Source organism: Mus musculus, chromosome 15 (genome assembly GCF_000001635.26).
Source record: "Mus musculus strain C57BL/6J chromosome 15, GRCm38.p6 C57BL/6J".
In the NCBI taxonomy this organism is placed as follows: Eukaryota; Metazoa; Chordata; class Mammalia; order Rodentia; family Muridae; genus Mus; species Mus musculus.
In genome coordinates, this window is record NC_000081.6 from 26,967,213 (window position 1) to 26,991,450 (window position 24,238).

Below are 24,238 nucleotides of genomic sequence, written 5' to 3' on the forward strand. Positions count from 1 at the left end.
ATTTTGTGAGTCACTCATTCAGCAGTATTTGGTTAATTTGATTTTGTTGGGCATTTTTATAAATCTGATATATTTACCCAGAGGACTTTTGGCACTAGCAGCATATTAAAGTAAGGAAAAAATAACCATGCAGCCTAGAATTGGGAAGAGTCAATTGCATCCAGATGAGGGCCAAATCCACTTCGGTTTTCCAAGGCAAACAGAATTAATTGTGTCAAAAATTAATCCTTGGGAGACCTCTGGAATGTATATTTATCCCTCTCCTAATTACTCTGGCATTCTGGTGACCCTATTTTGTATCATTTCCCATCCCCCAACCTGCTTTTTGTCCTCATTTGGGTTCATGATCCTTCCTAGTTCTGATTCACATTGTTCCTCAGAACCCGGAATCAAAAGGTGGGATGGAAGCAGGTACTTGGAAGGCACTGGAAGTTTTAGAATGTATTACAGGTTCTTGCCTCTCTTTGGCTCCATGGACCAGCAGCTCATCTGGTTTCCTGGGTTTGTGAAGCACCAGGCCTTCCTTCAATCATCCTTAAATATTTGGGTGTGCCACCTGATGAATGTGAGGTTGGCAGTTTTGAATGTCAGTCTGGGGGCACATGAGAAGAACATTATCAATGGAAAAGAGGAAAGAGAGAAAACAAGAGCACTTGGATTTCTGGGTAAGATTATATAACCTATGTGTAATGGTTCCTGGGCGATTCATTACAGTGTTGTGTAGCTTTTAGTGTCTCCCATCCAATGTTGCAGCATGAAAACAGGAATGAAAACTGTGACCATCGCCTAGCATGCAGTGTCCACTTCCTAACAGTGTGACCTACCTCTTTCCCTCACTTTTCCCCATCCCATATTTGTTCTGTCCTCAAATCTCTTATTCTTACTTTAAAAAAAAAAAAAGGAAAAAAAAAAAGCTCAAATTTGCCTCTCAGGATCTCATCCTCTCCCCTGTCCTACCTCTGTGTGCATCCATGAATTTTATTGGGAAATGGAGACTCACATTCAAGTATAGATCTATGTCTCTAACATATGACTACAGAATCATGGGCAGAAAAAAAAACCCCAATATTTCGTGGTTATTATAGACTAAATGCCTGTACTCACTCATCACAAAAATTCATAAGTTGAAGTCGTGTTCCTAATACAATGATAACTAGGAAGTGAGATCTTTGGATGCTATGGTGGCAACTGTACTCAGAAGGATGGAGTACATCCAAGTTAAGAATAAATAAAAGGTTGCTGTCTCCACGGACGTGATGAATGAGCTGAGAAACATCCAAAATGGCCAGTCGCTTCTCCCCAATGATTGGTCAGTGTTTTGGGCATCAGATGCAATTACCACTGCATCAAGCAAGCACTCAACACAGAGCCAGTCCACTGTATGTATATGATGAAGTGGGTAAAGGAGCTGGTCTTTGAGGCAGCCCAGAAAAAGGATAAATCATTCACTGGCTATTAGCTACTTTAGGGGATAAAACTGACTTCATTCTTTCCTCTGATGCTTCCCAGGGACCAGGGTCGGATGATGCACGTATTAAAAGAATGGGAGGCAGGTCATGAGTATGCATTGAGAAACAGGATGGCTGGGAGAGGCACAACACTTGAGAATGAAAGAGGCTGCATTTATCTTCCAGCAGCCCAGGCCACCCTGCTAATACAGCCAAGTCAGCTCTTTGTAAGCAGCTGGACTGGGTGCCCTCCATCCATATGCATGAGCTTCACTCCAGACTCTTCCCAGTCCCCTTTTCTTAATATCTCATAAACTCAAGGTGCTTCTAAGAATAGAATAAGATCTCTCTATTTCTATTTGGAAAGTTTTTTCTCTTTTGTATTTATTTTAAGCCCAAGTAAATACATTTGTTATTTAAAAAAAAAATTAAAGTTTATCCTGCTTTCTCCCAACTAAGCATGTTTTTTTTTATTTGACAACAAACACATTTTTTTGTTTTTGTTTTTGTTTTTTGCCAGATGTATAAACTCAAGAAACTACTATTTAAAAATAATCAGTACAAATGAATCTTAAACCAGAGTGAAAAAATGTAGACAAAATTCACTCTCTGGAGTCCTCTTATGTATTTAAGAATCTCCAGCAACTTTGATTTTATATAATATTATATGCTATTTTAATACCTGGCAGTAAGCTGATATTCTTATGTGAATGACACTAAGATCCTTCAGTGTCGCGTGGAAAGTCTTCTAGATATAAATACACTGGGTTTTATAATGCCAGGACTAAAATGGAGGTAAAATTTTTGTAGCCTGACTTTATGCACCCTTAAAAAAAAATGGAAGCTATCACTGCATAACACCAGAGAACTGGGCAGAAAAGGGCATATTAAAATGAAATAATTTAATGTCACAGGAATGAACAATGATTTGTGGTGCTGTGTGTTTCAGTCACATAAACTGTAATTAAACCAGACTTTTCTAAATCAGTTGAATATGGATCACATATAAATATTAACAACATGTACATAGACTTTATCCCTTACACAGAGGGCAAACCTTGGAGACTTGCTATTCATCTACATACCTTTGTAATGTTGGTTTTCCAAAACCAAATCTGCAGGGCCTGGGGCAAATGGGCAGAAGCTTTCTCACACCACTGGAATGAAGCATCTCTCCTGTCATCCAGTCTAGGGGTCTAGGATTTGAGATGATCCTCCAAACAAAACAAAGCCATCACAAAGACTTAATCCAATACCTTCAATGAAGAACTGTGGGCATCTACTTTGCACCAGGCTTGCTGCTGGTTTATTTATTAAAGCACCTTCATTTCATAGGATGCTATGCGTCCTATAGGGTGACCTTTAGGACTAAGACATTTGTTTCTCCACCTGCTAGGGCAACTATTTTATTCTCTAGATTCGGACCCTTAACAAAGGGTCTCACCTCAAATCATCTCTCCCTTCTAGGTTAATCTTTACTCAATAAACAAAGGCCTGCATATCTTAGCTCAGGTTGAGTAGTGTTGAAGGCCCCCTCCCAGGTTCTGAAGAGTTCTTTGTGGGTCCTTCTGGGGCTTCTCCATCATCCCTCCCATTGTCTCCCTCTGTGTCCTTCATTTCATCCAAATCCCAATGTTGGTGCACTCCCTAGGGAGCTCACTTCTCATATACAGGACCTACCTTCCTCTTACCAGGAAACGGACCAGACAACCTTACTGAATATTTAATGTCTGTGGAAAGTGAAACATTTTTTAAAAAAGCAGTTGACAGGAAGCTAATAGTTTATCAGGAAAATATTTCCAGGAGAGCAAAACAACAGCAAAACACACCAATAATTAAAAGAAGAAAAGGTCTTGAATTTGCAAGAGGGAAAGAGAGGCCTCTTGGTCTTGCAAACTTTATATGCCTCAGTACAGGGGAACGCCAGGGCCAAGAAGTGGGGGTGGGTGGGTAGGGAAGTGGGGAGGGGAGGGTATGGGGGACTTTTGGGATAGCATTGGAAATGTAAATGAAGTAAATACCTAATTAAAACATAAATAAAAATTAAAAAATAAAATAAAATAAAAATTAAAAAAAAGAACACAAGGGGAAAATGTATGCACACATATATACACATGTGCATGTGCAGGCACACATACATATAAATAGGAACCATGAAATATAATAATTACAGTACTCAAGAATAAAATTCTCCAAAAAAATAAATAAATTCAAAATTCCCAATGGAAATTTAACATTGAGCTATTAAAAGTAGCGCCCTTTCCATGTATAAAGGGCTCTCTGTAGAGTGCCACAGTGCCAGATGGTTTCCCATTTGGTTCCAATATTGCTGAAAGGGAGTATTTCTACAAAATGAATGAAGCCTGATAAATTTCTCTCATCCTTGGAATAATAATGGATTATAGAAGTTGAGAAAAAGAAACATCACAGCTCCTGCATTTATGACTCATTTTAACATAACAGAAGAAAGGGTTGGAAGATTTTAAGAGCCAGAAGACCAGGAAGTTTGCTATGACAGTCTCTTCTAGAAACAGGGGTTCAACCCATAGGGGAAAAAAAGGACTATAGACAACTACTGACTGTAGGAGAGAGGGGGGGTGGAGAGGGAGAGAGAGAGAGAGAGAGAGACGCTGAGACTTTAACTGCCCGGACGGATGAGCCCTCCTATTGGTTGTCCAATGTATTATATTCAGCCTTGAAATCACATACACACAAACAACCAAAATGCACTCAGCATGTTCTATTTCTATGTAAATATATGTAAATATAATTTGAAACACACATGCGTTTGCATGTGTGTGTGTGTGCATGGGTGCAGTGTGCAGTGTGTGTGTGTCTAACAAATATAAGCAAAAACCAGGCTATCAACTTGAGAGTGGGGAAGTATGGAATGAGTACAAGAGACATAGCTAAGAGGCTGGAGGGCATGGATTAAAGGAGGACTGGTGTAATTCTTTTTTTTTTTTTTTTCTTTTCTTAAGAAAGAAAGCAGTCAGGTGTGGTGACATACACTTTTAATCCCAGCACTTGGGAGGCAGAGGCAGGAGGATCTCTGTGAGTTCAAGGCCAGCCTAGTCTACAGAGTGTATTCCACCACTGCCAGGACTATAGAGAGAGACCCTGTCTCAGCTTTCCTCCACCAACCAAACAAACAGAAACAAACAATAAAAGAAAGAACAGAAGACAACACTGTTATTGTTGTAGCTGAAATATGCAGAGATATTGAAAGAAAAACTGCTGAAAGACATATCTAGGTGAAGTTCAGGAGGGTTGGGTGTTTTGTAGGGGCTGCATCTTGAAAGCATGAGAGCTCAGGATATTTTTTATTAATCATTTTATTTATTTACATTTCAAGTGTTCCCCTCCCAGTCTCCCCTCCACAAATCTCCCATCTCATGTCCATCCCCTTTGCCTCTACTACCTCACCTAGCCACCCCACCTACCCACCCACTCCTGCCTCCCCCCTCTAGCATCCCCCTTCTCTGGGGTATCAAGCCTCCACAGGACCAACTGCCTCCCCTCCAACTATTGCTAGATAAGGATATTTTCTTAACAGAAATCTTTTGGCAGCTGTACAGGGAGGGACTGAGAAAGAGGACAGTTAGCCAGGAAAAGGAGACCTTAACTTTTAAATTAAAGACAACCTTGTTTAACCTGTATTAAGAGCACAGTTTCTCTACTTCCTGGAGAAATGTTTGAAGTTAGTACTGGAAAGGCTAAATACACACACACACACACACACACACACACACACACACACACACACACTCATTAGACAATGGATTATTATTTATAATGGGGTTTCCAATTCATTGCTCTACTGTGTATGACGTTCCATGTGGAAGAAGTATGCCTCACACTTTCATAGAAAAAGGTATTGTGACATTACAAGGGTCACCAAGATTCTGGGACCTCAAGAGAGTCAGTCAGTGACATCAGAGGTATCTGAAAGGGCATCATCTGATTGGAGGTGACTTCCTGTTCTGTACTCTGGTTTTGGACCTTTGCTGGCTTGATGTCTCCTCCAGGAGGCAGATCACAGGTCTGCAGCCAGTGCTGGCCCCTGATTTACATCAATAAACGACCTCAAGTTCTCTGCTTTCTTTTCCTTTTTCCTTTTAATCCACATGTCCATTATGACCTATAGCATTGTTAGCCAATAAAACTCTAAAAATAATTGGAAGCTTCATGTTCTTTGCTGACTAATAAAGTGGCTATATACATTTATTCAGCACTCAAAACATTGGGAAATCCCAAGTTTCAGGAACTTTAAAAGGTTTTCATTTAAATGTACACAGCTATATTTGGTTATTGGAGAACACAGTTTGGAAAACACATATATAGGCTCCTATGTAGGTGCTAAAATCATGTGTTGCCATTTCTCCAGGAAGTGGGGAACCTGTCCCCTGGATATCACTGCAGGTAAGTGCTCATTGTCAAAGTTATTTTTGGTCTGACTGTGATAACAATTCAGCTTGATAAGACTTGAAACTGAAGTTGGTAATCTGACATCTGGAAGCTAAATCTAGCCTGCTGGCTTTTTTTTTTTTTTTCAGAAAAATAGAAAAACAGTAAGGGTGGCATTGGAACACAACATGTCCACTTATTTTAAAAGTCATCTACAACAGCTCTAATTCCTTGAATGAGGCTAAAAACAAAGCCCAAATATTGTCTATGAAGCTTTAAAAGTCTATTTTATCAGGTCAGACTTTCACATCAATAGTTGGATGCTTTTCAACATTTTCATTTGACACCAATAAAATGTTATTGGTTATGTAAGTTCAACCTTCACCTTGCCTCGGTGCAAAATTGGACAAACTAATGCTCTTTCTTAGACAGTGTGTGCCTGAATAAAGACCAGACCCTAAGCTGCCTGCTGGTGAGCTCACAGTGCTTCCCGAGACCTTCATAATCCTTCCACATGATTTCCCTTCTTTCTTTTATAAGAAAGTAGAATTTAATTATGGAGGATGGTCCCATTTGAATGATTTCAAACTTATGGGAAGGATTTATCCCCATAGCAAAATCATGGTGAACTACCACTCATTCAATGTGGAAATATTACTTTAATTTCTTACTTTAAGACAGATTTAAATTTGTAAAAGAGCTTCAGCTATATCCTTGGATGCTTTGGTTTATCCATCCAGAGATCACCATACTTCTCATCCTGAAGTCACAAAGGCAAGCCTTTAAGAAGAGGTACAAGCAATTAATATTAATTACTTGCTTAATTAATGGAAATCTAGTATTTTTGTTGTTATTTTTGCATGTGCGTACATATACAGTTAGGTATGAATATGCATATTTACACGTGTGTTGTTACAAGTACATGTGTGTATTGTGTGTGTGTGTGTACAGGCAGGTGCATATGGAATCCAATTGATGCCAATGGGTTTCTTGCTCAACTGCTCTGTACCTTTTATGTTGGGTAGGGTCTCTGTGATGGTTTGTATATCCTTGGACCAGGGAGTGGCACCATCTGAAGGTGTGGCCTTGTTGGAATAGGTGTGACCTGGTTGGAGTGGGTGTGTCACAGTGGGTGTGGGTATAAGATCCTCATCCTAGCTGCTTGGAAGTCAGTCTTCCACTCGAAGCCTTTGGATGAAGACACAGAACTCTCAGCTCCTCCTGCGCCATGCCTGCCTGGATACTGCCATGCTCCCACCTTGATGATAATGGACTGAACCTCTGAACCTGTAAGCCAGCCCCAATTAAATGTTTTTTATAAGACTTGCCTTGGTCATGGTGTCTGTTCACAGCAGTAAAACCCTAACTAAGACAGTCTCTTTATCAAACCCAGGGTTTGATGATTTATCTAGTTTAATTAACCAGCCTGTTACTGTTAGTGTGTGAGTGTATGTATGTGTCTGTGTGTGTCTGTGTGTGTGTATGTGTGTGTCTGTGTGTGTCTGTGTGTGTATTAGGGGAATGAATGAACCCTGTATCTCTCTTCTAAGAGCTGAGATTATATGTCGGCCACCTCTCCTGCCTTACAGCAGTGCTCACAATTCAAGCTCTGATCCTCATGCTTGCATGGCAAACACCTTATTCATTGAGCAACCTCTCCAGTACATACAGTCTAGCTATAGTGGGGAAGAAAAGATTGTCCTTACATTTCAGTTTTGTATTTATGACCACACAGTTATCCAGAGAAAAAACAAAACAAAACAAAACACAGTAATCAGGCCTCTGGGTGGGGGAGTGGGGAATAGTCAGCAGAGAGAACTGAAGAATTGTGATAAGGCTGCTGAAGGGTAACCCTCCCCGACTGATGGCTCCAGCAGGGGTGCTGGTGGGGAAGGACCTAGTTTTCTTCAAGGGGCTGGCCACCAAAAGTTCAAACATGATCCAGTGAGTATATGGGTGACGTAAATTAGACTTGACATTACCCACCTTCTTTTTTGGAGGGAGGGTGGTGACGAGGGTCAAGGGGGCAGACCTGGGAGGACTAGGAAGTGAGTGTGGTCAGAGTCCATAATGTGAAATTCCCAAATAATGAATAAAAATATTATGTAAAAGGGGGAGAGATGACGTGTACTAGGGTTCTTCTGTATTGATAGAGCATGGCCTGGTGCCAAGAGAGACAGATCCCATCAGAGAATCAGAATGAAAATGCCAAACTCAAGAGCCACATAGAGAGTCCTCTGATTCACTGATGCTAAGAACAGCGCCTTCACACTGATTACTATAATTCTTATTCACTTAAGCTCAGTTCTTTGAGTGAAGTATAAATAGTTCTTCAAACAAAGCAGGAAACTCTTCTTTTGGTTGATTTTCCATAGACTCCATGACTTGATGAAGGTCTGACTTTTTCAGCATAAAATGTTTTGATTATGATGAATCAAATACATCTACACACACATACACACACACACACTCATAAAGTGTTGAACCTTGCATTAAGACACACTAATATTTTTAAAGGACATAAATAGTAATTTACACATGTATAGTTTGGATTACATGGTCAGCTATGCTGTGACACCTATTAGGTGTCAATTTGGCCACAGACTTACTGAATAAAATAGTCTGGAATGACTTTGAAACTTCACAGTGCTGCACAAAGTCTTGTGCTCCTGTAACATCTACACAGATATCTGGATAGAACCTTGAATCTAGAGTATGGTGATAATGTTTAAAATGATTCCACCTCCTCCTCCTCCTCCTCCTCCTCCTCCTCTTCCTCCTCCTCCTCTTCCTCTTCTTCTTGTTCTTCTTCTTGTTCTTCTTCTTCTTGTTCTTCTTCTTCTTGTTCTCTTTTTTGCTTGATTTATAATACATTCTATTAATTTATTGGCTTACTTATGAGTTTTTCTCATTATTTAAATTTAATGTTCTGGTTATGTTTATGTCTTAACATCCCCTTCTCCCTGGTTGTTTTAAGAGTCTGGGAGAGCAATGATGGAAGAGGATGCAGATGCTGCATGCCCATTCACCCAGCTCTTGAAATGTGGTAGATCTATGCCATGGCACCGTTCGGCCTTCAGAAGAAAGCAGGTCTGCAGCACATCTGGCTCCTGAAGAGTGGCTTTTGCTAGGTTGTATTTTATCAACATTATATTTATGCACACACACACACACACACACACACACACACACACACACACACACATATATATATACATATACATATATATACATATACATATATATATATACACACACACATATATTTCTAGCACATACTAGGTGTTAGAAATCCAGATGAAAAAACATTTATGATTTTGTTTATCATGGTCCTGTAGAAAGTTTTAGTAAGACTTCCATGCTTTATTAATGTGCCCCCCCTGCCATCTCTCCTCCTAAACCTTGAAGAGAAACTACCCACTACCCTGCACTAGCAATGCTCTGGCAACCTAGCCCTGCTTATATTTCATGATGGGAAAGAAGCTGGGTGGGGGGTTAACTCCTTTCCTTTCCTTTCTCCTATTCCTCTGATTTCCTCATTACATAGTTTACCATGTTGTGATGGTTTGTATAAGCTCATCCCAGGGAGTGGCACTATTAGAAGGTGTGGCCTTGTTGAGTCACTGTGGGTGTGGGCTTTAAGACCCTCATCCTAGCTGCCTAGAAGCAAATATTCTACTAGCAGCCTTCAGATGAAGACATGGAACGTCATCAACTCCCGAACCATGCCTGCCTGGATGCTGCCATGCTCCTGCCTTGATGATAATGGACTGAACTTCTGAACCTGTAAGCCAGCCCCAAATAAATGTTGTCCTTATGAGAGTTGCCTTGGTCGTGGTGTCTGTTCCCAGCAGTGAACTAAGACACATGTGTAACTTCATGCACTATCCTGAGTAATGTCTGTGATGAGGTCAGGAAGATGAAAAGGAAGGGGGTTGCATCCCACTGCTGTCACAAAGAGACAGAAGGGAGGGAGGGAAGCAAGAAGGGAGGGAGACAGAGAAACAAAGAAACAGAGATAGAGGAAGAGTAGGAAAGAAGGGGGAAGGGAAGGGCAGTGGAGAATAGAGGGGAGAGGGAAGGAGAGAAAAGAGAACAGGAAGAGGATGAAGGGCAGAAAGAGTGGGGAGGGGAGAGGAGAACAGAGCAGGGATTTGACATTCTTTCTCCTGTTACAGAGTGTGCTGGTTAGTCTTGATTGGCAACTTACCTGTATCTGTGACAGGTTTTCTTGCTCAGTTTAATTGATGTGCTCAAAATACCTGCCCTAAAAGTGAGCAGCATTTTCTAGTGACAGTCAAACAAAGTAAAGCCAGAGGAAAAAATCCTCTTCTTTTTACCCATTTACATCCATTTAGTGATAGCGCCCTCGTCAGCACTGCTGGGAACTTGCTATCTACAAGACACTGAGTGTGGTCTGCAGAATGGTGAAGAGTGTTGATCGTCAAAAGCCATAGTCAAGTGCATGAGACTGGGGACTCATCTGCAAACATTTCTTCTGGTAAGAAAGTCTTTCAGAAAATGTAAAGAACTTTCCAAATTGATCATTAGAACATGCACTATGTCAAAAGTGCAACCAATCTGAAGAGACACTGCGGTAAAAATGTACTTGTCAGATAAACACATGTTAATGACACCCAACAAAATTGGCTACTTATGCAATGCAAATCAGGGCCACACTGTGCTGCCACAGCCAACTCTCTAGCTGTTCACATAAAGACCCAGTCCACTAACATTAGCAAGTAGTAATATCCAAGATTTTCAAACAAGCTGGTATAAATGTAAACTTTTACAAAGTACTTTGAGAAACAATTCTGTAGCCTCTTTAAAAAAAATCAATGTACTGTATCATTTGAGCAGGATATTCTACTCGCTAGTATTTAAAGGACATTAAAACTTATAGATTGACAAAGACTTGCACATAAATGTCTTACAGTAACCCAAATGTGGAAACAACTCAAATGTCATTAACAGCTGAATATAAACAAAAAAATGTGACATCTGTGCAGTGGAATAAAATAAAACTCACCCAAAAATGAAAATGCATTACTCTTGTTACACATTTCTAGATAAATCTCAAAATAAGTATGATAAAAGAAAAAATTAAGAGAATAAAAGGCAGATTATGTGGCATTCTGGGGGCATGGAAAGCAACCTAAGGTGTCAGAAAGAAAACACAGTGGTCATCTGAGGATGAGCTTGGCAGGGTCACAGTTGGCCTACCAAGAGGCTTCACAGGTCACCTGAAGGAGCTTCTGAGGATGGGGAGTGTGCTAGTTATTGTGACTCTGTTTCAAGTCCTATCACACCGCACAGTTCAAGAACAAACAGGAAAAGCATACCGTTCAGTTGACTCCGTGTAAACTGTCCCAGCAGAACCTTCTTATGGAAAGAAGAGCTCCAGAAAAAAAGAGCTATGAAGAAGAGCTAAAGCACGGGCAAACGCAAACTAGAACTGAACACTCGGATCAACAAACAGAAAAGTTTAACTATTCACTGTAACATGCAAAATACAAAATTGATCCTACACATATTAGAGGTTTAAAATAATGAAAGTGTACACATTTTGATTTTGAAGATTTTTCTCACATTTATGCTTAAATAGTATGTTGTGTTTGAGTGTGTGTGTCCTTATAAAATAGAAGGAAATTGAAAAAGTGGTGAGCAAAATTCTTAGACGTTAGAAACCAGACTAAGGTAAGGACAATGAGCTAAGTGTGTGAACACTTGTAATCCTAGCACTTAGGAGTCAGGACAGAAGGGTCGGGAGTTCAAAGTCATCCTGATTTATATCAAAGTTGAAGCCAGCCTTGACTCTGTGAGTCCTGGTCTCAAAGTGAGAAAGAAAACAGGGGATGATGTCAAATTAACAAAGATAAAATGTATCTCAAGGAGAAGGGAGGGTTAGTTCAGTTCATAAACTGCACACAAACCTGGCATCCTAAGTTCATTATGCAGAAACCGTGGAAAGGTGGAAGGAAGGCCAAAACGTAGTTCCCTGATTTCCATACACAAATCATGACACTTATGCCCTCATAAACACGCACACACACCTCAGAGAAGCCACCACTATATCAGAAACTACCCAGGCAAAGCAAAGCATAAGAAATCAAACAAGACCAGAGCTTGTCTTAAGTCTGGCAAACATCATCATCTATTGTGAAAAGCTGGGTATCATACTCTTGAGTAATGATAACACACACGTGTTCTGATGATGCAACAACTGAGTTAGCCCCTAATAAAATATCGTGAAGCCTGTGAATCTGTCCTCAAGCTACACCGACTTCTATATTTGTTTATTTATAAACAAAATACTTTTAAAAGTCGCTGATCTGAGTGCTGAGGGTGGCTGTATCAGCAAAGAAGCCGGGAAAAGTGCCTGCTCAGATGAAATCTATATTACTAATAAATGTCAGGCTTATTCAATCACTTACAAATGTGTTTTAAACTGTGTCTTTCTGCCATGTCCACAAGAGAGCAAACGTTTCTATCATGCCCATTTAAAGGGCCTTTCCTAGTGAAGGCTTAGGACAGCTCGGTATTAAGAGCTATTTTAGGGCTTCAGTTTGGACAGGGTAGATAGAGGGGGTTCCCTTCATCTGTCCTATTTCATGACAAATATCAAATAAATACTTCCTAAAAATAGCACATTATCATCCACCCTCGTCTTCTCCTCTGACATGGCGTACCTTCCACCAGGGTCTCAGTTTCTTCTGGATGAGAAATGAATTAGCAACCATCTCCCATATGCATAGTTCAAAAGTCAGGATTGGAATATTGTTGCCTAAAGAATTCCCAACACCAGGGCCTCTCCCAAAGAATGCTAAAGTCATGTTTATTCTCAGCTCCAGCAATCCTGAGCAGCCTGAAGCCCCTCAGACCTCAGGCTGCCAAGAGAAACAAGAAAGTGAGAAACTATCTCTAAAAGAGAAAACAGGACACCGCCATGCTCACTGGCGCTTCTCGGCTTGTTTTCTTTTCCTTTTCTTTCTTTTCTGCTCTGCTTCTTTCACTCTCTCTCAAAAGTCAGGAAAATCGGGTCAGTTAAACCTTTTGTTTAAAAGAAGAAAAGCCATTTTCCTTCATTGATTCTAGATATGCCTGGCTGGAGTTTAGGTAAACAACCAAGAGAGAGAGAGAGAGAGAGAGAGAGAGAGAGAGAGAGAGAGAGAGAGAGAGAGAGAGAAGACTTGAAGAAAACAGAGAAGGAAAAAGCAACGTGCTACAGACACACAGTAATGGAAACTCTCCATGTTGATTCTTGTAGAATAAAAACTATTTCATCTTTTCAAGGAGTGTTGCCTCTAAGGGAGTTGGCTCTGCCCCGGCAGGAAAGAACAGTGAAAGAGCACGCTGGTGTTTAGAGAATGTGAGAAGTGTTATTCTCAGATACCCAGCCTTTCTCCACATCCACCACCCAGTTCCTGGTGGGTGAATCAGTATGGGCTCTGTCCCCTGACTTTTTCCAAGATGATTCACCCACCCAAATGAAAGCTCACTGTATTTCCCGCTCAGCCAGAATCACTAAAGGTAGATAAAAGTAGATTACAGATTATTCTACCATATAATAAGGAACAGTCGTCTAGCTCAGGTCTAACCAAATACACTTACATGGTAGCAATGCCAATAGGGATTTGTTAGGTTTATTCTAAGGTTGCTTCAGCCCCATCTTTCCCTTTACACCTCACCCCCAAATGCAAAGAAATGTTATGTGGTAGTTAGAATGAGAACTTCCTCACAGGCTCATATATCTGAACACTTGATCTCCAGTAGGTGGCGCTGTCTAGAGAAGTTACAGAACCTTCAGAAGTGCAGACTTGATAGAAAAAAAAATGTCTCAAGATTCCCAGTTTTGAGATTTATAGTCTTGCCCACTTCCAGTTCAGTCTCTCTACTTCCTTTCTATGGATGAATTGGGATCAGCCAGCTTGTTGCGCTGGCCCCTGCTGCCATGCCTTCCTGACTCCTGAACCATGCGCCCAAATAAACTCTCCCATAAGTGGCTTTGAGTCTTAGTATTTTCATCATAGCAATGGGAAAATAACTAGCACATGCACATTTCAAGAGACCTTCTAGCTATCTCTTTATTTCCATTTATTTTAATTGGGCCTAAAATGAAACTTCTCTTTTAATGTTGTGATTTCTCTTCTGTTCATTTTAAACATCTGTCTTTATTTGTTTGTTTGGAGTGGTTATTATGGATAATGGAAGATGGTATCGGATTCACTGGTGCTGGAGTTACAGATGGTTATAAACAATCTTGTGTGGGTGCTGAGAACTGTTCTTGGGACCTGGGAAAGCAATACGTACTTTGAACTGGTAAGCCATTTCTCCAGACCCATTTTTATGGCTTCTGAGCCAAGGAAAGGCATAGCATGGATAGATTTTTATGAGTTGCAAAGAATAAAACAAAGTAATATGACTGTTAGACTTCATAGTCCTAGTTGATCAGTTGAATCTGGAGCCTGATAATAGATGTACCAGAAGGAGCTTCCCAGAGGTATTGACCTCAGAGCACTAGAGTGTATAAGCAAGAACTCATAGGTGAGGAAAAACTCAGGGAGGCAGTGTGAAGTCCCAGAAAGAAGGCCAGAGGATATGCAGGCCATCACATTTTATGAAGTGCTAACAAGAAAAGGGGTTAAGCTGTAAAAACGGAACTTCTTAGATGTCTTACTGCTTGAATTTTTCTGACATGAGGCTATGGAATATGGATGCTCTTGAATAAATCTTTTAATAACTGTAGCCTACATGTTTCCTTAAAAAAAAAAAAGGATTTGTCCCATGGAAGAGAATTCCAAAACCAAGATCATCTAACGTCTCATTTAGCATGAACTAAAAGGCAAATCCTTTACACAGAAATATGCAATGTCCACCAAAATAACTCTGAGCCAACCAGCTCCTCAACCAGAAATAAAAATGAACACAGCACTGTTCTCATGTTCCAGGACTGAGAAAGTATAAACTCAAGACCTTTGTCCAACTCAAATTGAATTTTCTCACTAGGAGGTCATCTGTCCCAAGATCCAAGACAAGTTTAACAGGTGAAGATTATCATTTTTTAAAGAAGGCAACGTCAGTTTGCTGTTCCTAAATGGATCATAGTATATCACATTAATAGAATCAAGAAAAGCAAATGATCAAAACAGATTATGCACAAAAGTCATATGACTAAATTCTTCAGGCACTCACATGAAACACTCATGAGAGGAAGAACAGAAGGAAAAGTTGATAAGAACAATATGAAAACTCCAATGTAGGGGAGAGGGGACCAGCAAGGAAAGGGCAGTGGTTTGGGAGAAAGTGTGTGTGTGTGTGTGTGTGTGTGTGTGTGTGTGTGTGTGTGTGTGTGTTAGAACCTGTTACTTTCTATGCTGACTTTTAAATAACTTTTAAATAAAAGAAAGCAATGAATAGATGGATTATACTAGACATTTATCCAGTGTAACAAAGTAACAGACATGGGAGTATCAACAATAAGGGATTATTAGGATAAGAGGCTATCATTGTCTTTATTCAAAGGTGGCATGACTCTGCAGGGCACAGAGAAAGCCCTGAAAGAGTGAATCCTGAGTGACTGTGTCCTGTTGACATGGACATTGCCATGTCAAGGACCATGACATCAGACTCATGGGAAAATAGTGAAGATTGGCATAAGAACCTACACGTCATTTTAACCCAAGTGACCTCTGTTCTCTGAGGAAGGGAATTCTAGGTAGAGACACTTAGACCCCTGGATCCTGTCTATCCTTTATACGCACAGAAAAAGAAATCCGCCTGCCTTTGCCTCCCAAGTGCTGGGATTAAAGGCATGCACCACCACCGCCCAGCTAAAACCAATCTTTATTCTAGGTTGTGTTCACTTTAATTTGCTCCCATATTCAGTATATCTTTTTCAAAAGCTGAAAGAAAAGCCAGGTGTGGTGCTATACATCTGTAATCTCAGTATTTGGGAGATGGAAGGTGAAGAATCAGGAGTTTGAGGCCAGCCTTGGCTAAAGAGATGCTTACTATCAAACCTAACAAAAACAAGAAATGAATGAAGTTAGAACACCTTCTCTTTCATTTTGTTGAGATGCTTGATAAAGGGGGTCTGATGCGAAGGTGCATGTGTCTTGGAAACCAAATCCAGTTACCAACTACTCTTTCCCTCTACTGCTCCCTTTGACTTTCTTGCTACAGCCAAACCACCAGTATCCACTGCTCAACCTGGAGTTGTCAGTCTGGGTCATGTTTTAAATCACCTGTTATAGACGCTTTGGAGTGGGAATTCTGCAAAGTCCAAGCCATGGTTGCCTCTCTGTCTGCTATTAGAGAAAGACTAAAAGCTAGCCGATTGCAGGAACAACACATGGTACATCTTCCTTTTTAAGGCAAGCACCTGTTAAAACAGAAATTCTCAACCTTCCTAATGCTGCGACCCTTTAACACACCTCCTTTAGGCTGTGGTGACCACAAGCCATAAAAACGAATCTCGTTGCTACTTCATAACTGCAATTTTGCTATTGTTATGAATCATAATGCCATTATCTGATATGTAGGATATCTGATATGCGACCCCCGTGAAAGGGGTTGCTACCAACAGGTTGAGAATCACTGAGTTAAAGGAAAGAGTTCAGGATTTGTTTGACAAAGAACTAAGAGGACTGGACAATTTAAAATCCACCCCTTGCCTTCAATGTTTGTCTGTATTCCTAGCCCTCATCACCTCCTAAACATAGACTTCGACTTCCTTTTACTTGTGGCCTGAAATAAACCCAGTTAGATGGGATTTACAAAAATAATCTTAAAGCTCAATTACAGAACCCTGAACTGTGAGGCTAGATAGATAAACAATTGCTAGTAGCTACTCTGAAATGGCAGCTCTTCTTGCTTGAAGTGGGACTTCCTCTTCCTGCGTTGTTCAGAAGGAGTGGTGCTTGAGCCGCATTTAAGGTGGGCTCACGTTCCAGGAGCTTACACCAGACTCCTCAGAAAAAGTGTAAATAAGCCTCTCTCATTTCTAGGTCTTATACTCACTGTTCCCAAACTGACCACATCTGCCTAACCTGAATCGAATGAGAACTTCCCCAGCTACAACTGACTTCAACATGCAGAGCAAATAGGTTGGATTTTTCTCTCCTGCGTGAATGGCAGATGCAGACCAGATGTGTGCACATCGAAGCTCACTGGCCTGTCGTGGACACTGTCTGGACACTTAAACTCTAGACAGTCTCTGTTTTAGGATCACTCTGAGGTGATTTACTGAAAACAGGAATTGCCAAATGTGACTGTTGTCACTTGAAGACAACCACACTGTGGCATGTCATCGCGGCTTCTTCAGCTCCCCATCTGTGAATGGCTGCACCCCCTAAGCATCCTGGAGTGTGCACCCACACTTCAGAAGCTCCAGAAAGCCCCACTCCTCCCCGGAGTGAACACCATCCTGCCTCTGTTGAATCTCTCCTTTGCTCTGCATACTGATGGGCTTTTCCTATAAGCAGGTCCTCTTCACTCCTCTGGAATGCCATGCCTTCAGCAATTCAGACCATCTCTTAGCTGAGGGGTTTGCCCTATATTTCTTATTAAGAACAGAGTCCTGTGGGCAGATGCGGCTTCAGCACTCCACTCCCAGCAATACATGCACAAAATTTTTAAAAATTTCTGCATTCTATCCAGCCTCTAAACCAGGTTACACACACACACACACACACACACACACACACACACATACACACACAGACACACACATACACACACACACACACACACACACACACACACACACACACACACAGAAAATATAATAAACTAAAATTTCTTTAAAAACTGGCCCTTGTTCTGTTTTTGTATAGCCTGTAAGATTATATTAATATCAACATTTTTTAATAACATGGAAGAAAAAAAAAGAATGCTCCCAGAATTTGAAATCTTTATTTTGTAGCCTTTCATAGGTTTGCTGGTCTGCATTTTAGCTAATTCTCCCTTCTCTCTTTCACAGAACAGAGAGGTCTCTCTTCCCCTGCAGAACTGAATTTCCTGCATCTGTGCCTTCTTGGTACCACAGCTCTCCTGAAGTGACTTTGAACTCCCTAGGCCCTGTCTCTGTTCCTTTTGCAGCCAGGGCCCGTCAATCCACATTGCATGTTTCCTGCCTGCCTCTCTGGGTCCGCACTCTTTCCTTCTGTTTTCTGCACAAGTTAGATTCTTCCTAGAATCTGAACCCTCTTCTTCTACCCCTCTCTTCTCTTATTAGGCATCTTCTCTCTTACCATGGCTGTGAGTCCTTTAACCACGCTGATGCCTCCAACACTTCTGTTCAGCCCTCCTCTCCTCCCCTGACAGTCATGCAGCACACATGGTGGTACCCACAGTCTGTTCACTGCTGACCTCTCCTAAGCTGAGTGCTTTTTCTTTGCAAACGGGTGTTTATCACACCCCTCCTCATCAACTTGATTGCTTTTTGATTGACTGAGAGAGCTATTTTCGGCTTCCCGTTTACACAGCCACTGAGAGCTCCATATTCAATCGTTTTCTAAATCTCTCAGAGGTTCTCAAGTAAACCACATCACACAGTGGATAGGTGTGCCTTCCCACAGTCTCTTGATTATTCTCTATCTAGAGTGGAAACTGAGTCAAAGAGCTGGTGGGCCAGAGGATGAGTCACTGTGGTTAATGCCCATGTTGAGTCCTTGCCTTCTGAAATACTGGGCTATTTACAGGCTTGGTGCAGAAGCCGGGAAGGCGGGCATGAAGAACTAGAGAGCTATAGTTCAGAAGACACAAAAGCATTGGCTAGCAGACGTGATATCAACTTAGTCAGGGTTAATCTAAGGAATGAAGTAATAAATTGCAAAAGTCAACATTGAAAAATGAGCTACTCATGCAAGGTTAGGAACTACCTCTGTGAATGATTCTACAGCTTCTTAGGACAGAAATAAAAATGACATCAGTGAGGGCACAAAGGAGACTCACAGACAACTTATAGTCAGTCTCACACATGCTATGTCCATGAATGTAGCTGAAAGCCATCTGCCCTTGTCTGACTTTACCCAGTGGAAGGGTTACAGGTAAAGATTCAGAGAGAGAGAGAGAGACAGACAGACAGACAGACAGACAGACACCCTTTTGATCACTGCATCACCGGCACAGAATTAGCTGATGCTGACAATGTGAAGTGATAAAAAACAAATTAATAAAACTCAAAAAAATGAAGTCAGACTGAAATGGGGATATAAAATATAGTTTAAAAAATTAACTGATCAAGCCTACTTTGATCAATATCTCAGGTACCTAACTGCATGCTTCTAGAACAAGATTTTGTCTAATGCAGGGAGTGTCATTATCTCCAGAATCCTGGCCAAGGACTAGGTCCTTATAAACTCATATAAAGAAGCCCAAATTTCACATAACTTCTCCTGGGGAAATATGAACAAATCCTCCCCACAGGAGAGAGTATTTCAATTCAGAAGAAATAACTGCATAGCATCAAGCCAACAGGACTGAGTTCAGCCACCCCCTAAGTGCTGCTTCTAACTGTAATTTACTTTCATATTTCTGGTCTCATGAATCTTACTTTTCAAATGAGCACACACAAAGAGGAGGTGAGTACTTGGGAAATTGATTGGGAAGAAGAGTGTCAACAAGCTTGGGAAAGGGGTAAAAGACCACATAACCATCATGTGCTCACGAGGACAACACATTGCATACAGGTATGAAACCGACACCAATAAAAAGGAAACAATTATCAGTGGATAAATAGGAAAATCAAATATGCCAAACACCTCATTTATCTGTGAAATAGTGTAGAATTGCACAGGGTGATTGATTGGTTATAAAATGTAGACAATCAGTTTTAAAAAATAAAAGACAAAATTGTATTTTATACTCTATTTTATATTGTAGCTGTCAAAATAAAATGGGCTATTAAGAAAATATTGAACTGTTCTATAACTCCTTTTGCCTATGTCTGAATACACCTACCCAATTATCAAAAGACTGTATTAATATTCATCTTAGCGAAAACATTTAAAACATATGTGATATGAACGTATAAGGGGAGACACTAGAGGAGGAAAAGTTTAAATGGGATGGGAGTGGGGAGGGAATGGGTGGAAAGCAGAGGGCAACAAAACCTAAGGATGTATATAAAAGCCATATAGAAACATATTACGTTATGAGTATATGATAAGATATCCTTTTTTTGTTGTTTTGGTTTTTTGGGGGGATTATTTTTGTTTTGTTTTTTGTTTGTTTGTTTGTTTGTTTGTTTTTCTGAGGCAGGGTTTCTCTGTGTAGCCCTGGCTGTCCTGGAACTCACTCTATAGACCAGGCTGGCCTCAAACTCAGAAATCTACCTGCCTCTGCCTCCCAAGTGCTGGGATTAAAGGCGTGCACCACCACTGCCCAGCAAGATAACTTTTTTAAAAGAGGGTCTCAAGCAGAATGTACTGTAAGGTGGTTAAGTCTGCTCTCCAGTATGTCACATGTTTGCAAACACACCAGTGCTTGGTGTGGCATACCTTCCTACAAGTTGTTGCCCATGTAGGCCCTGGGGGGCTTCAAAGCAAAGCCATCTATTGTCATGGCTCTGACTTATCCACAAGAACTACACTAAGACATTACTACTGAAGACAATACATATTCTGGACTCGGGGAGTGGAGATAACAAACTGGAATTGAGCTTTATTTTTTTTCCCTGTTGGCTAGTGTTCATACAGACCAGGAGGCATCACGCAGGCTGACAGGGAAGAACAGTTATCACCCATCCATCCACAGTATAAACCCTGTTTGCAATCATACAGAACGACCTGGCATAACAGGACGGATATTGCACTAGTCTCATGGGTGTTATGGGGATTCTAAGAGCTTCTTGATCAGATTTGAACCCTGCTCCACGGTGGGGGATGGGGTTCATAAAGCCTATGACTATGCATACTACAGGCCCTGTGCAGGGAATCTACTATTGATTTTTCCTAAATGAACATATAGCTAAGCAGACTTCTAAACTTTTATATTTATACCCATAGACTAGAACAGCTCTCTACCTTGCTCAAGCCGCTTCTTTCGGAAACAGGTGACAGTCAAAGCGGGGCTCCTGAGCTAGTGAAAATACCTGACAGCTGAATGCTTGTCCCTAGATAGATGGCCTATGCCCCACCTCCCTCCCCACACCCTGACCTATTAAACCCAAGGAACATCATGGAAAATGGGATAGAAGAGCTGTGGGAAGCTACTAGGCAGGGAAGGGTGTGATGCATTCCTGTCTTCTGTACATGGCATGCCTGATGTCGTCAAGAGCATATAACATTGGTGACGGCCTACAATGTGTACCTGAAACAAAAATAAAAGCAGATTTATACAGACTAACTAAACATGTAGTTATGTGTTTAGGAACATGTATGCATGCATGTATGTATATATATGTTTATATGTATGTAAGTATGAATGTAGTTTACACATATATTTGTGTATGTGTACACATATGTATACACATATATACATGTATATGTGTACATGGATGCATGCACATATTTATGTATACATATATGCATATTTCAAAAAATCATGAAAAGAGAGGTCACAGATTTGAAAGAGATCAAGGGAGGGTTTGGGGAGAGGAAAAAGGAGGAAATGGTGTGATTATAATTTCAAAGAAAGAAGCAATATTTTTAAAAACTTTAAAGAAGGAAGGGAGGGAAGGAGGGAAGGAGGGAGGGAGGGAGGGAGGGAGGGAGGGAGGGAGGGAGGGAGGGAGGGAGGGACCCGAGGTCAGCAGGAGTAGGAGGGAATGTGGTAATGAGGGTGAGTGTAATTACCTTGGATGTATACAAGTATGTAATTGTCAATTTAAAGAAAATCTATAGGATGTGTTAGTGGCTTTTACTTCTCATTGGAATAAATAAAACAATTCTAGACATTAGAGAGCTCACAGGTACACTTGCATTACTTTTTATTTAAGCTCTAAACAGCTGTTCTCAAAGTGATTCTGCCCTTCACTGTTAACATAGTGCAAGGGTAAGAAATGCAGCTGTGATACCCTCATAAGATGTATTATTAACATCTGTGAATCTGGGAGGGAAAGTGGCTTGGGGGAAATTCCATTTCTTCTAGAAGTTCCACCTAGAGTATTTGGAAAGGCTTCTTGTGTCTCATGTGTCAGGGAACTTCCTGACATGCCAGTTGGAACTGGAGGTCCCAAGTCCCCTCCTCTCTCCTCCTTTCTTTTCCTTACGTTTTAGCCATCACCTTGTCAGAAACAATCTGCTTATAGGTGATGAGAGACTTTATTTTAAAAGATCACTATAATGTGGGAGGGAGCTATTCAGTACAGAAAAACCTGAAACATAAAACCTTGGAAAGTCTGAAAATCAGAGAAAATTGACTGCTCAATTCTAGAAGATGTTAAGTTGAATGGATATTTTTCCTGCATAGACTAAAACTATAAAAATGCATTATACAGGAATATGTCTATGTGATAGAATGGCAGCCTTGTAAAGAAAGAGTACTGCCAATTTGTATGGCAGAGGTTTGTCATGCTAAGTGAAATAGGTGAAGCCCAGTAAGAGAAATGTCCCATGCTGCCAATTATTTGCGGAGTCTAAAACAAGGCAAACTCTTAAAAACATGAGCTGGAGGTTGACAAAGAGGGACATAAGCAAGAGCAACTGGAAGAGGCTGGTCAAAGCATACAGGATTTCAGCCAGATAGGAGAAATTTATTTTGGTGTCCTTTTACCTAGCATGGTGACTCTATTGATATCATATATTTCAAAATTACTGGGTCTAGATTATAAATGTTCTCAATACAAAAATGACACAAGTAAAATGATATGAGCATTGTCTTGATTTAATGATTAATCCCACATTTTGACATACATTAAAACATCACATTGAACCCCCTAAATGTATGTAACTATCACCTGTCGGTTGAAAAGAAAAAATTATAACACTTCTTATTTACCTACAAGGAATGCACATGTTCCTGAATCAAGAAGATGTATCTCTCTCCTTCTTAAGGTTTCCATTGCTACAATGAAACACCATGAACAAGAAGCAAATTGGGGAGGAAAGGGATTATTCAGCTTACACCCCCACATTGCTGTTTATCACCAAAGGAAGTCAGGACAGGAACTCACACAGGGAAAGAACCTGGAGGCAGGAGCTGATGCAGAGGCCATAGAGGGATGCTGCTTACAGGATTGCTTTCCTTTGCTTTCTCAGCCTGCCTTGTTATAGAACCTAGGACTACCAGCCCAGGGATGGCACCACTTACCATCCCTTGATCACTAATTGAGAAAACGCCTTACAGCGGAATCTCATGGAGGCATTTCCTCAATAGAGCCTCCTTTCTCTGTGATAACTCCAGCTTGTGTCAAGTTGATACACAAAACCAGCCAGTACACTTTCTCACAAGATTGAGCTATCATAGTCTATTAAGCTCACTATCACCAGGAAAAAACAACAACAACAACAACAACAACAACAACAATACACCGATTTAACCCTTTATTACCCAAACAATATTTCATCCAGGATGGGAGAGACAGAAATGATCAAATGCTGTCTGAAACCAGAAATATAAAAACATCAACCTAAAAGAATGTTGACAACTTCCAAATGCCCAACACCCATCAAAAGAACAACCAAGATTCTCATTTGTCTTTAAAAGTGGATTCCAAATAGCACAGTCCTGATGAACGTGGAACTTAACAGTAGGGATTAACAACTTGGAAATGGGGACCAGTTCCAAGAATTGCCTGATGAAAGAAACTGACTCCTCCCTCAATGAGACAGTCGGGATGATGGGAACATCTCACAATGGAGGCATTGGTTACTAGTCACACCTTATACCTAGCTGTCCATGGCTTGACTGATTCACATAGACCAGCATACACTATATAAAACGCACTCTGGTGCTTAACAACCCCGTCAACCTTCCTCTGGGCCTCTTCATTCTCAGCTCTCTGCACCCTACAGCCAGCCTGCAGACACTGGAGAAGACTCTCCCAGTGCTGCTGTGCCATTTGTAAGTATCACCTTCATCAGGACTGTGCTATTTGGTATCCACTTTTAAACACAAACAAGAATTTCCTTTGTTCCTTTGGTGAGTGTTAGACATTTGGAAGTTGCCAGCACTGTTTTGTGTGCAGTGGTTCTTACAATTGCCCATTCTCGGTAGAAGTCAGAATATCAGGACAACCTAGCAAAGCACAGGATGAGCCAGACTTCTTGGAAATGTCTGTTCTAATAACTTAAGCTATCTAGTTCCTCTGGATACTTGGGTTTTTTAAGACATTAATGATGTTAATAACTCAAATCCATTAATTACAAATCACACATTAGTCCAAGATATATATGGAAATACTTTCAATCAGTGAGTTGTATATCCCAACCTTATACCTG